This window comes from Adiantum capillus-veneris, chromosome 19 (assembly GCF_014529385.1).
Source record: "Adiantum capillus-veneris isolate H3 chromosome 19, ASM1452938v2, whole genome shotgun sequence".
In the NCBI taxonomy this organism is placed as follows: domain Eukaryota; kingdom Viridiplantae; phylum Streptophyta; class Polypodiopsida; order Polypodiales; family Pteridaceae; genus Adiantum; species Adiantum capillus-veneris.
This window is the reverse complement of record NC_140949.1, coordinates 144661354-144674851: the sequence shown is the minus strand read 5'-3', so window position 1 is coordinate 144674851 and position 13498 is coordinate 144661354.

Sequence of the window (13498 nt, the reverse complement as noted above, 5' to 3'; positions counted from 1 at the left end):
AATGATCGCTCCAGATTGGAGTCAGTATATTGTTGAATATCTCACAAATAGAACTTTCCCAGAAGGATCAGCTTAGGATTACGCTTTAATAGGAGATCAACTCTATAAGAGAGGTAAAGACAAACAGCTTAGGATTTGCGCATCAGAGTCTGAGTATGTGATAATCCTGGAGCAAGCTCATGGAGGAGTAGGTGGAGGCCATTTCTCAGGGGATAAGACAACAAAACTTGTCTTAGCCGCAGGAATATGGTGGCCAACATTACATATGGACGCTGAGGAATACGTTAAACGGTGTGATGACTGTCAGCGGACCAAAGTACCACTTAACAGAGATGATATGCCGCTTAGACCAATGATGGGGGCAATAGCTTTTGCAAAATGGGGGATTGATTATGTCGGACCCATTTCACCTCCTGCATATAAGACTCATGCACAATACATCATTGTGGCTACAGACTATCTAACAAAGTGGGTCGAAGCAAAGGCAACTCAAAAAGCAGATGCCAGGACCACGGCACAATTTCTATATGAATACGTCTTTGTACGATATGGATTGCCAATAGAAATTGTAAGTGATCGAGGCACACATTTTATAAATGAAGTGATAGAGATCCTTCTAGATGAATTCATGGTAATCCATAGGAAATCAGCCCCGTATCATCCACAAGCAAACGGACAAGCTGAAGCAACAAACAAAACCATATGCACGGTCCTTACGAAGATTGTATCTGAGTCGAGAACTGACTGGGACCAGAAGTTGCATTCAACATTATGGGCATATAGGGTAGCATATAAAACATCAATAGGAACGACCCCATATAACATGGTTTTTGGGCTAAATGCTATCTTACCAATAGAATTCTTGATTTCAACCTTAAGGGTGGCTAAGGATCTAGAGTGGACAGGGCACGAGCTTTCTGATAGAATAGATGACCTGGAAAAGCTAGACGAGCTTCGCCTAAAAGCAGTAGCTTCTATCTACGCTCAAAAAAGGCGACAAAAGGAATTTTTTGATAAGCATGTGCGGACTAAAGAGTTTAAGGTTGGGGACTATGTCCTAGTTTACACTCTGAAACAGCATGCTAAGAAGCTTAAAAAGCGAGGGATGGGACCTCTGGTGATTAAAGATCTATCACCAAGTGGAGCCGTCAAGCTTGCTACATTAGACGGAGAAGAAATGCCCAATTGGATTAGTGGATGCAGAGTGAAAAAGTATCTTTTGCCGCTAACCCAAGACATGCTTCTCAAAATACATCAAGAAAAGCTGCGTGTCCAGAAAAAGAAAAAGATTGTGGAGGAAGCGCAAGCCGAGGCGAAGGAAAGAATGGAGAAAAGAAGACTACTACGTCAGAAACAGCGCAATGAAGGAGCAATACGAATAAACGCAGTCAGTATAACAGAAATGGATAATGACAAAGAAGAACCCATCATTGAATGCAAAGTAGGAACCAACCAAATCAAAGCCAGAGCACTATTGGATTCAGGAGCTCAAACTAACCTACTTTCACTCAGTTTGTATAGACAATTGACAAATGACACTAAATTACAAACTGCCAAGCAAGAGTTAAAGAGTTACTCTGAGAATTCAATCAAAACTGTCGGATGCACAGTTTTACATATACAGATTAACCAGTATGTGTATCCTCATATGTTTTACGTGGTTGAAGACCAAGCTACACAACATCCATTATTGCTAGGACAACCATGGCAGAAGCAATACAATGCAATGATTGACTGGAGTTCTAAATCAGTGCTTATCAAATACGAAGGTGAAAGTCAATCAGTTAAGTTCACCAAAGGAGCAGAGCCAACTCCAAAGGAAGAATCCAAGAACAAAGGTAAACAACAACCAGAGAAAAAGAAGAAGCAATGGCAACCAAAAGTTTCTATACAACTGGATTGCTCTTCGACGAGGAACTCTCAACATTGGATAAGGAAGACAAGCAATAATATAACAGCTCAACCTTGGGAAAAAACGGAGTCAAAGTTGGTATGGAGACCAAAAAAGGTTGTGCCAGAGAACACAAAGGTGGAAAACAGAGTCTTCAATACCAGACAACAGAGTGATTCCAGACAATCAAGGACAGTGAAACAGATCTGGATTCCAAAGAAGTTCATGACGGCACAAAGCTATAGCAAGCAAATTTGGATCCCAAGGATTTGTAAACAGGAACTCCCTTCAGTACAATCCACGGAAACTCCTAGGTATTTCAAGGCGAGGAAATCAACACAAAGAACAAAGCAGGTTTGGGTCGCAAAGAGTTTGTGGCAAGCACAAGCGAAGCGGAAGCAGATTTGGATTGTGAAAAAGAACAACAAGGTAAAGAAGAATCCATCTACTGATTCTACTACCGAAGTGCCAAAACCAACCCAAAACCCGACCACCAATCCTTCAATCAAACAAAGAGCAGCTTTATTGGAAAGACTGTTGTATCATCGCTCTACAATTGCATTGGGAACTTATGACCAAAACAACTACAATGCTTCGCCCACAGACACTTCATAGTCGTCCGGGAGGACTCAGACTAGGAGGGGGGAGGTATACAGGTATACAGGAGCTACAAAGCAGCTACAAGCGACAAAAACAAAGAAAAACAAAAATTATATTACAAGGGCAGTGTCTTACATGATTTTGCAATTTTTATGTTTGATTGCGGATATTGATAATATTTATGCCCTTATATACCTTGTTTTGCAACAAGAAGAGATCAAATGATGAATTTGGGTCTCTAGACGTGTAAATATCACTAAATAAGAGTGTTTTTGGAGCTAAAAAGTGGAAAAAAGTGGTAATCCAAGTCCAGAAATCACAAATAAGTGTATATTCATATACACAAGGTTACCAGCTATTTATTGTGTATGTTTGGAATTTTTTGGCTTCAATTTGCTATTTTCCTTTATTTTTTATGATTTTCTTAATAAAAGTAAAAGAAAAATAAAAAAGCAGGTGAAATGAGATCGGAAAAAAGAAAAGAATAGACGGTGATGGTCCTAATGACAAGGGCAACCCATGGTAAAAATTGGGTACAATTTGAAAAAGTTGCGGAAAGCCCGAAACGACAGAATTTTGGCAAGTGGACAGAATTTCTCAGAAAACAGGTCAAACGGAGTCCAAATTGAGAAATTTCAAATCCTAAAGTGCATTTCACGACGAGATAGGAGCACATGTCAAATTTGGTAACAAGTGATCCGGGAAGTCCGAAGTTAAGTATTTTTCACTTCACTTTCAAGCTCATTTCCACTATTACCTTCTTGGAGAGAGCAAAGAGCACACAGGAGCATCCAACCTTCTACAGCCTTCTACGACTGCTACGAGAGCTCAGAGGACACCAGACATGAGAGGTAGACTCGTTGCCATAAGCTTTTGATGCTTATCATTAACTTTTGTCGCGAAAACTGACCAAAACCAAGAAACAAGAGCAGACGGGGAATGCGGTAGAATGCTAGGTAGTGGCACAACCGCCTAACCAAACCTTGCAAGAACTTATAGGTGGGTTACCCTAGTATAGAAGATGGGTTTCTAACACTCAAAGCTCGAGAAAGAACGACTGGAAAAACCCTAGGTCAACAGAGCCTGCAAGAGGCAAACAGGAAAAAGTTGTCGAAACGACACAAAACTTCTCAGGAAGCTTAACAACATCGAGGGCAATGCAACCATGGAGTATCTCCAGGTTTGGACCACCAAAAGTGGTCAAAACAACCGATTCGACGACAGACACACAAAGCGTCATTTTGGCATAACGGCTGAAATTGACGACCGAATGAAATGAAACTTCACAAGCAGCTTCAAATAACTATTGATGACTTATGTTTGCAAGCAAAACCCAAAAGAAAGCTGATTCACTTACCGATGGTGAAAAAGACGCTTTCGGGCAACCAAAAGGAGAAAGATGGAGAACGGGGAGCCAAAGTCAAGTTCAACCAAATAGATGGCTTCACAACATATCCAATGAGCTGGAAATGCAACTCTCGAGAAGAAAAGTTGAAGAAATTCAACTCCAAGGCAAAAAGACGACTTCGGAGACTGAAATGCCTATAAGGGGGCTTTTTAGCTAAACTGATGACTTTTTAAGTTGAAAACTAGTTAGCAGGGCTTAGGGCACTAGCACAAAGCATTCTTTGCACAAAAGGACCAACATTTCAAGAAAAGACATCATACGCGTATGATGTCTCACAGCATGAATTTCACATCCATTTCAACATTTGAGTGCATAGCCTCATTCCACATGTTAATCACATCCTATGAACCAAGTATCATGAGAATTGGAGTTAGAAAACCCAAGGAAAACCAAAAAGACGCAAAGTAGGCCATAAAATTGATTTTTGGTCCTAATTTTGTCAAAATAACTCCAAACTCATTGAAACTTTGTAGGATTGTTGTTAACACATCTACAAGCTATCTGGAACCAAAAAGCACCATTTTGACACAAAAGACATCATACGCGTATGATGTCTATTTGCACTTACAGAGCCAAAACTGCTCATTTGTCATCATACATCCATTATATATATCTAATACATGCTACATATGAAATTTGGAACCATTTGGTCAAGAGGATCACCCCATTAGCCCAATTGAGGGAAAATCCTTCACCTAAAGCCTATTTTTGGCCCAAATCCAACATACTCAAGTCCAAACCAAGATTTGAGTAGAGATAGTCCTTCACTAGTACATGGGGAGTCCACAGAACCAATCCCATGCAAAATTGATGAAAAAGACATCATACGCGTATGATGTCTCCAGAGCCATTTTTAGCCCAAAATCTATCCAAACTTCATAAATCCACTGAATAAGCCTATCTAAAGCCAAATCCAAGCTTATAGAGAAATTTGGTCCAAAAATACACTAAAAGACATCATACGCGTATGATGTCTCACTATGTGATTTTGGCACCTCAGGGCTTCAACCACCAAACAGAAGTGATCTACATGCCATTTGAAAGTGAACCACCAAGTTTTAGTCAATTTGGATCATAAAATCCAATTCCCTTTCAAAATTTTGCCAAGAGCCGGAACTGGACTAAATTGGCCAAAACTTGACCAAATGGGATCCAAACTCAAATCCAAGCATATGATAATCATGTATACACTATCAGCTACAAGCACAACCAATATGAAGTCATTTTGACACAAAACACATCATACGCGTATGATGTCTCCAGCATGATTTTGAGCCCATTTTGCATATTTTTTCACCTACCTTGCATCCTTAGGCCTTGAATAGTTCATGTTTCAATTTTCAAGTCATTTGGATAGTTAAAAGCTTCATTTCGGCTTTCAGTACTAAAAAGACGCTAACTTCTGAAATTGGAGTTACAGGATCCATGGATTCCACCAAGTCATCGGCAACGAAGAGAAAAAGACCGACAATCAAAGATGTTATTGCAGAAGCAAAACCATTTGACATTCCAGCAGAAACCCTCAAGCCAACCAAAACTTGGGTGGAGGAAGCAGTATTGGAGAAAGAGGGAATAAAGATCTACCAGGGGACTTTCAGAGATCCTCAAGGACAAGCGGTGGATGTACCGATGATCCCAAAGGAATTGGTAGATTATAGCAGGTCAGAAGACATCAGCAGGTACCTGGAAAGGGCAGACTTGCACAGCTTCTTCACCTCGAGACCATCAGGTGTGGATACAAGAAGAGTGTACGAGTTGGAAACATCCATTCAGAAGGATGGAAAAGCCACATTGACAGCCATGGATGGAGAGAAGGTAGAAGTACAGATCACTCCACAGCTAATTGCAGACGCATTGAAGCTGCACAACAAAGGGAGCTCGGTCAGGGAAAGAAGAGAGGCCATAGAGGTCTATGGGCCCAAGAAACACAATGCGACCTATGGAGATATGGCGGACCCAAGAGCGGCAACCCTTTGCCAACTGTACAACCAATTTCTTCATGTTTGCAGTAAAAGACCGCAAAAGTATACGACACCACCCCATGCCATTGCGACCACCATCACATGGGCATTAAAGAGCAATATGCCAAAAGAGGTGAATTACGCTCAACACATCCAAGAAGCCAAAATACATAGGAGGAGCGGAAATTCTGACAAGAATAGCTTATGAAGCTATTGGAGCTAGAGATCAGTGGCCAAAGGCTCCCTCCCAGAATGAGTGGCTTAGAGAAGCCGATGAGGAGGAAGAACAACCCGAAGTACCCAAGAGGGCATCCACAAGAGCACGGCGGAAACTAGAAGTAGTTTCTGAACCTGAAGAAGATGTGGACGAGCCACTTAAGAAGAAAGTAAAGAAGAAGGTTGCTCCCAAGCAAACCAAAAGTCAGAAAGCGGCAAGGATGGAAAGATTAGTGGAGCAGTTTAGAGCGGAAAGAGCTCTAAAGGGTGACTTTGAAGAAAAGTGGGTGCCAGACCCCACTAAAGTCGGAACTAGCTTGGCCAGGCCACATATTGATCAATACGATCAATATATTAAAGCTTATGAGGAGTCAGAGGCTATTTTGGAGCAGCAACCTGTCGAGCCATACACTGAAGAGGAGGTACAGCAATTAAAAGCTGAGCTGAAAAAATACGACAAGGGGAAAAGGAAAGTAGATGAGTCTACTAAGCCTCAAGAGAAAGATGGGCAAGCCGACAAAGGGAAATCCAAGGAAGCTGAGGACAAACATCCCTCTATGACTGATGTACCAAGCCCGAAGAAGACGGAAAAAATTGTGGAAGAGACCACAGTAGAGGTGGACATAGATGTTTTGGAAAAGCCAGAAGCCGAGACCAAAGAAAAGAAGATAGATCCAGTTCAGCAAAAGAGAAATGATTATGAGGATCTGGTAGAGATAGGATACACCGAAGAAGAGGCCCTTGAGGCAGTTTATGGGATCACCCTACAAAAACAAGATGAACGGAGAGGGACGGAGAAAAAGACAAAGAGTAAAAAACAAAGTGAAGAGAAACTGGACGAACCGAAAGTACTAGAAGAGCCAAAGCCAGTGGAGGTGGTGGCGGAAAGAGCTTTAGAGTTGACAGATGATGATGAAAAAGACATGCACATGGTGCATGAACTGCTCAACAAGATAAAAGAAAGGTCCAAGGCAAAGGAAGTAGAGATTGAGACAGCCAAACAAAGGGAAGCGGAGTTGCAGAGAAATTTAGAGAATGCTATGACTGAATCTAAAAGTCATAAAGCATCACTCTATGACGCGGAAAACGAGAGAGACGGCTTGATACTCCAGCTAGCCGAGGCTTCAAGATAAGTAACAAGTGCACAGGAAGCAAGGGAGCGGATAGAGGATGAGTTGGAGGCCGCTAAGGATGAGCTCATTGAGCTAAGGGAAAGAGTCGAGCTCCAAGAAAGAACAATCACTAGACTCAAGTCTACCCCTAGAGCTAGCAGAGCAGGAACCGAACAAGAGGGAGCTATTGTACCAGTTTTGGAAGACCAGGTCCGAAGCTTACAAAGAGAGCTAAGATTAGAGCAGGTGCAAAGGTTGCACATTGCGGAGGGATCATTGGCCGCAGAGGAGAGGCTCACATTAGAAAATCAAACACTACGGACAGAAAATGAGGCCCTCCGCAAACATCTCCAAGATCTACAAGAGCAACAAAGAAGAGAGACAGAGACACCACAAGAAGAATCAGGTGGAGCAGCCATAGAGCTACCAGAAACTAGAGAGGCAACCACAATTGAAGATCCAGCCCCAGCTCAAGAGGTGGCCTCGACTTCAAAAATATCTGAAGAAGAAGAACAAAGGCTCCATGACCAAATAGAAAAGTCAGCAGAGGAGAGTGCCAAGGCGGAAATGGAATGGGAGAGGAGACTCCTAATCTCCATTAACCTTCAGGGACTAGACACAAAAGTGCTCCATGAACAGTGGATGCAACCTAGCCTGCCTTTCCCTTTGATGAAATTTGAAGTGCTAAAGACGAAAAAGAGAATAGAGGAGGAGCAGTATGTCGCTCTTTACGAAGGCGACATCACAAAGGAGGAACAATCAAAGAAGATAGTAGATTCACAACCTAGATGGAGGAAAGGTTGGCTGAACAAATACCCAACCTACCTCATCTACTTGGCGGAGGCACCAAAGGAGATCCGGGAGGATGCAACCTTCTGCCCGGTGCCAAGAGTCAGAAACTGGAAAGAGCATGGCAGGATTGCAGAAAAGAAGCCAAATTGGCTTAATTATCCCAGGATGCCAGGACCAAAGGCAGGAGAGAGAATAGGTAAAGCCTACATGGTGAAAATCCTAACGGGCACCATCAAGCTCTTTACTGGCTCTCCTGACCTTTCATGTCAGATGCTCAAGAAAATCTGTAGGACTCTCTTAGCTTGCGCCAGATAAAGCCACGACCTCGAGTCTACTATCGACGGCCGACACGGTGACTGATATTATGTACGATCTTTCATTGCAGCCTTCTCCAAAACTGTTACACCTCCTATACCAAAGGATTATTTTTTTGCCTAGCTTCCACATGCAAACATTCGAAGAAGCTTTCTACACCGGCTTTTTCACCCACGAAAGCAAAATATTCGGCCCAACCTTGACCATCGGCAACCTACGATACGAATCACATTTGCAGATGCTCAAGACGACAGGACTTTATTGACCAAGTATAAAAGTCATGTCAGGGACGACATGAACGCGGAGGGGGGGAGTGTTGAGCCAGCAGAGGATCACACCCACATTCTTGCTCACACTCATCATTTTGTAACCATTGATTGTAATAAATGTCTTTCCGACATTAATTTTGATTTGAGCCATTCATTAAGTAACGGGACTCAATTGAGTTTCCAGCTTGTAATCCCGAAGTAATTTCACTTGCTGATGTAATTAGTTAGAGATGTTCTCACCTCCAAAGCTGAGGTATATAAGCCAAAGTTTTTGTAACCTAAGGGGATTCAGATTATTAATCAAAGTGAGTTTTTGAGCGCCGTGACTGTGTCTGAGAGAGAGAGAGAGAGAGAGAGAGAGAGAGAGAGAGAGAGAGAGAGAGAGAGAGAGAGAGAGAGAGAGAGAGAGAGAGGGAGAGTCTTATCTACTTGCTACGCGAGCTACGGAGACGCTATTAGAGAAGCGACACCGCCATTGTGTTAGCAACGGCGAGAGCTACACACAGATACCAAGAGTGCGCGCTATCGCCTTCTATGTGTGGTAAGTTCCTACGAGCTTCGGTGTGAGTTTTCTTCCAAATCGTGTGTCGGAATTGAGCGTGCAGCATATCTATAGAACCACAACGAGTAGAGCTACACATTAGTACCATCGGGGTCAAGTTTCGGTCACCTGTATTTTTCGGCCTGTCTTCATACGCGTTTACCGCACAGAGTGGTTATAGGTTGATTTTGCAGTTCAAGTCTTTAGGGTGTTGTTCTTACCTAGTGTATAGACTTCCCCTTGAGTTTGAGATCGATTCAATGATTCTAGATCCTGTTTCGTATAGCATTCATTCGTAGTACGGATTTCAGTCACTTGCGTATTTTAGAACTTAGATTTGATTTCCTTAGTAGTGATTGTCATTAGAAGGTCGAGTAGGTGATTTGACACCCACCTAGTTGTTTCCATGCGCCTGCGGGTCAAGCTCCGTCCTCGTCTGACAAATTCTGTTGTTGGTTGAGTTCTCGCTATTTAGCTTCCGCTAGCGGCGTAACCGCCTTAACAGGGACCAAGAGGAGAGATGGTTACATCTCAAAAGGGGTCCAAACGGAGGTAGTGTGTCAGAGAGCAACGTGCAACTAATGGAGCTTAAAAGACCTTAGGTTTAGCTTCATTAAAGACCTCCAAAAGTTAGTGTTAAAAAATCCTTTGACCTTACGTAAGCTAGGGCTAACCTCGAGGTGGGAATCGTATCCAAGCATGAGGTGATAAGACGCTTAAAGTGGTTGTGGGAACCTTGCCCAAAGCTTGAGCTGATTTTATGCTTAAATGACTAAGATTTTTGAAATGTTAAATTCAAAGATAAGTTCTCAAGAGTCATGAACGTCCATGCTTGATTGACTAAGGCTTGAAGTATTCAATTCAAAACAAATGACTTACGAAGCATAAAATACACATGCTTGGTTGATTGAATAAGTCCTTGAAGAATTCCATTCAACCAAATGACTTAATAAGCATAAAAGACACATGTTCAAATGATTCTCCACATGTGGCCCTCATGATGTGCTTGAATGCTATTGGTTAGGTTTTATATGAGTCGCTACAAGCATCACTAAATAGCGAGACTATAGTGATGCATATAGTGACGCTTATAGCAATGGTTACATTCCTTCGGTAGCAATGCTTATAGTGAAGTAGCAGAACCTTATATAGAGATGCTTATAACGGCGCTCGAGAGTTAAAATTTTTGGGTGGGGGGGCATTGAATGGCCTGCCACCCATCAACCATATTGAATGTTTCCAGAATAAAGTAAACCTAAATGAATCCAAGATAAGCCCAGATTCACCTTTGAAAGAAAGTGCAAGGTATAGACTTAAAGTAGTCACCCACAAGACAATATAACCATTAACTCCATCATGCATAGTACTGTTTGTAGAATAAAGATACAAAAATGATAAAAGTAATTGGACAAAAGTAAATCAATGACAATTATACACATCATAGGCAAAATCACTTGATTGTTAAGCTTTGCAAATGTAATAGTTACAACACAATTGTTATTATTGAGAAAATACATGGTTTTCCAATAGTTACAAAAAGATGTATACACGTCATCTCATTATACATGCTATGAAAAAAAGAAACTAATGCTATATGGCTATGGCTAGACTAACGTCCTCTAATCAGACGTCTCATCGCATTCAAGTGGCGTAACTGTCGGATTTTGAAAAAAAAAAGACTTTTTGTAAGTATAAACATATGATTACAAAACAATCTATTTTGTTAGCTTATCATTAAAATACAACAAATGTAAAAGAGTACAGTGAACTACTAACCATGCTGCTGCGAAAACTCAGAATGTCCATCACAGTGTTTAAGTCCTTTCTGCCTGCGTACTCATGCTCGTACGGTGTGGGGTCACGTCCTATCATCGACCATTGTTCAAAACATACAAAGAATCCATTATATTAGAATTCAAAAGTAGAAAAAGACTAACTACCAAACCTAAAGAGCAATGCAGAAACACTTACAAAATCGGCCTCAAATGATGCCCACCCGCCACTCCCCAAGTGGAGCGAACTCCCTGCCTCTACTCATGCTTTGGCTGCCTCCTTTTGTTGCTTCCACTTGTCAGGATTCTCACACGCTACTCGCTTTTCATTCTTCCAATCTTCTTTGGCAAGCCAATCTGGTCTGTTCCACCCATGCTTTATTTCTTTTTGTACTTTAGAATGCTTGTGCTTGCAGTATTCGCGCATTCGAACCTTCATCAAGTGTTCATTGAAGCGCTCATCCCGACTTGACACGGAAACTCATCATGCAACATATTGATGACTCTATCCTTTAATTCATTTGTCACTTCACTCCAGGTGTTTAGTATGTAGTGTCTAAACACCTGAGAGCAAAGACCGCGAATGCGCAAGATCACCTTCTTGCCTTTGTCATCCAAGATGATGCCGCCACTGATGTCAATCGAGTACGGCAAGCTTTCTTGCCTATGATGCATGAACCTGGGTGTCTCTAGCAGCGTCTTGATGGGGGTACGCACATTAGGTGTCTCCACTGGAGTCTGGGCCCTGAAGCGAGGAGTGTCGGTTGGGGTGACTCCCAGAGGAGTAGCTAGTGGTGTGTAGCCAGGAACGGCCGATAGCCGTGCAAAACCAGGCATCGATGGAAATTCCGTGGCTGGTGTGGGGGCGGGCAAAGAAGGGGAAGGTAAGGAGCCTCGTTGGACATAAGGCGGTGTCAAGGCATCAACGGCGGCATCCCCATAGCAACTGCTGCCACCACCTCTAGAGCATTGGTGCCTAGACGAGTGTGAAGATCATCTCGTCAACACTGAAGCTTCGGAGGGTGTTGAATGCTCCAAAAAAGAGGGAGAGGATGAAGGGACGTGATGGTGCTCCAAAGCGATGATGCTCCTTGTACCACCTCCTCTGTTGGGGTGATAGAGAAGAAATAAATTCATCATCATCCATACTTGCATTATACACACGAACATTTAATCTTAATATTGAATGGAGAAGAAAACATGGACAAGTTATAATCTATATTATAGATAATAGGGAGAGGGATTCCTCTGAAGAGAGAGAGAGAGAGAGAGAGAGAGAGAGAGAGAGAGAGAGAGAGAGAGAGAGAGAGAGAGAGAGAGAGAGAGAGAGGACTCATAAAGGGGAGGGATCCTATGTAGAGAGATTCCTATGAAGTTCTTGTGAATTTGTCTCTTGTGTGCATTCTACATATGTTGTAAAAGAACTACGCTCTGAGTGCGATGGAGACTGAGGCTACAATCATGAAGGAGGTGCTCCGTCTCTGCTCATAGATGCTGCTTGTCCCTCCATTAGATCTAGTTGATCGGGTGAAAGAGACGCTAAGAATCACTACTCTGGCCCCAACAGTAGTGCTTCTTAGCATCTCTTTCACCCGATCAACTAGATCTAGTGGAGGGACGAGCAACATCTATGAGCAGAGACGGATCACCTCCTTCGCGATTGCAGCCTTAATCTCCATCGCACTTGGAGCGCAGTGCTACGTCAGCATATCAGACTTTCGCAACACACCAAAGAGTGTCATTGCTTGTGAGAACATACATGGAGCATACCTGGAGTGGACACATTCGATTCGTGCCCTTTGTCACTCTTGCTTTGCATCCTCGTATTGTGAAATCTGCTTTTGCATCACTGGATTGTGAAGCATGCAAAATCTTTTGATTTTAGCCTCTAGATCTTCTGTCTTCTTTATCTCAACACCGAGATTGCACATGAAAATCCCAGATATGTGCTCATCATCTATGGTTCACCATAGCGTGTCCCGGGCTTTATCAAATCCGTCTAGCCACTCTCCAATGTAAACTAAGGACTCTGATACCAGCCAAACTTCTACCATGCTACCCTACAGACGTGCCTTCTAACACACATATCCCTTGAGCGTTTTCATGAAAATTTCTAAAAAGAACATCCATCTGGAATGTACTGTGCCAGCTATTTCCACCTCATCAACTATGTGAACAAGAAGATGCACCTGAATGGTTAGCATGGTAGTAGGAAAGTGTTTCTCAAACATGCACACAACCTTCGCAGCGTTTAGTTTGGCGAATGGTATGGAGTCTACATTGATCTCCTTTTGTGAGATCCATTGCACCAACTTCGCAAGTTTGTAGATTGTGTTACGGACGTCAAGAGACAAACGTCCCTCAATGGCCATCGGTAAAATAAACTGCAAAACACGTCTAGCAATGATATTAAAGTCCACACACAAATTTGTTACACAACCTCTACTATGATATATTCCACTTCAAACATAACTGACACATTTTATGCCAGTCGTGTGACTTCAAACCTGTAAGATTCCCTTCTTTAGTGAAACACGTTCGGAGCGAGTGCATTACGCCAGTGGGGGTCCGCAAAGATTGAATGGTCTCTTTTACTTTGCGTTCTTGGGCTCCTGTCAAAA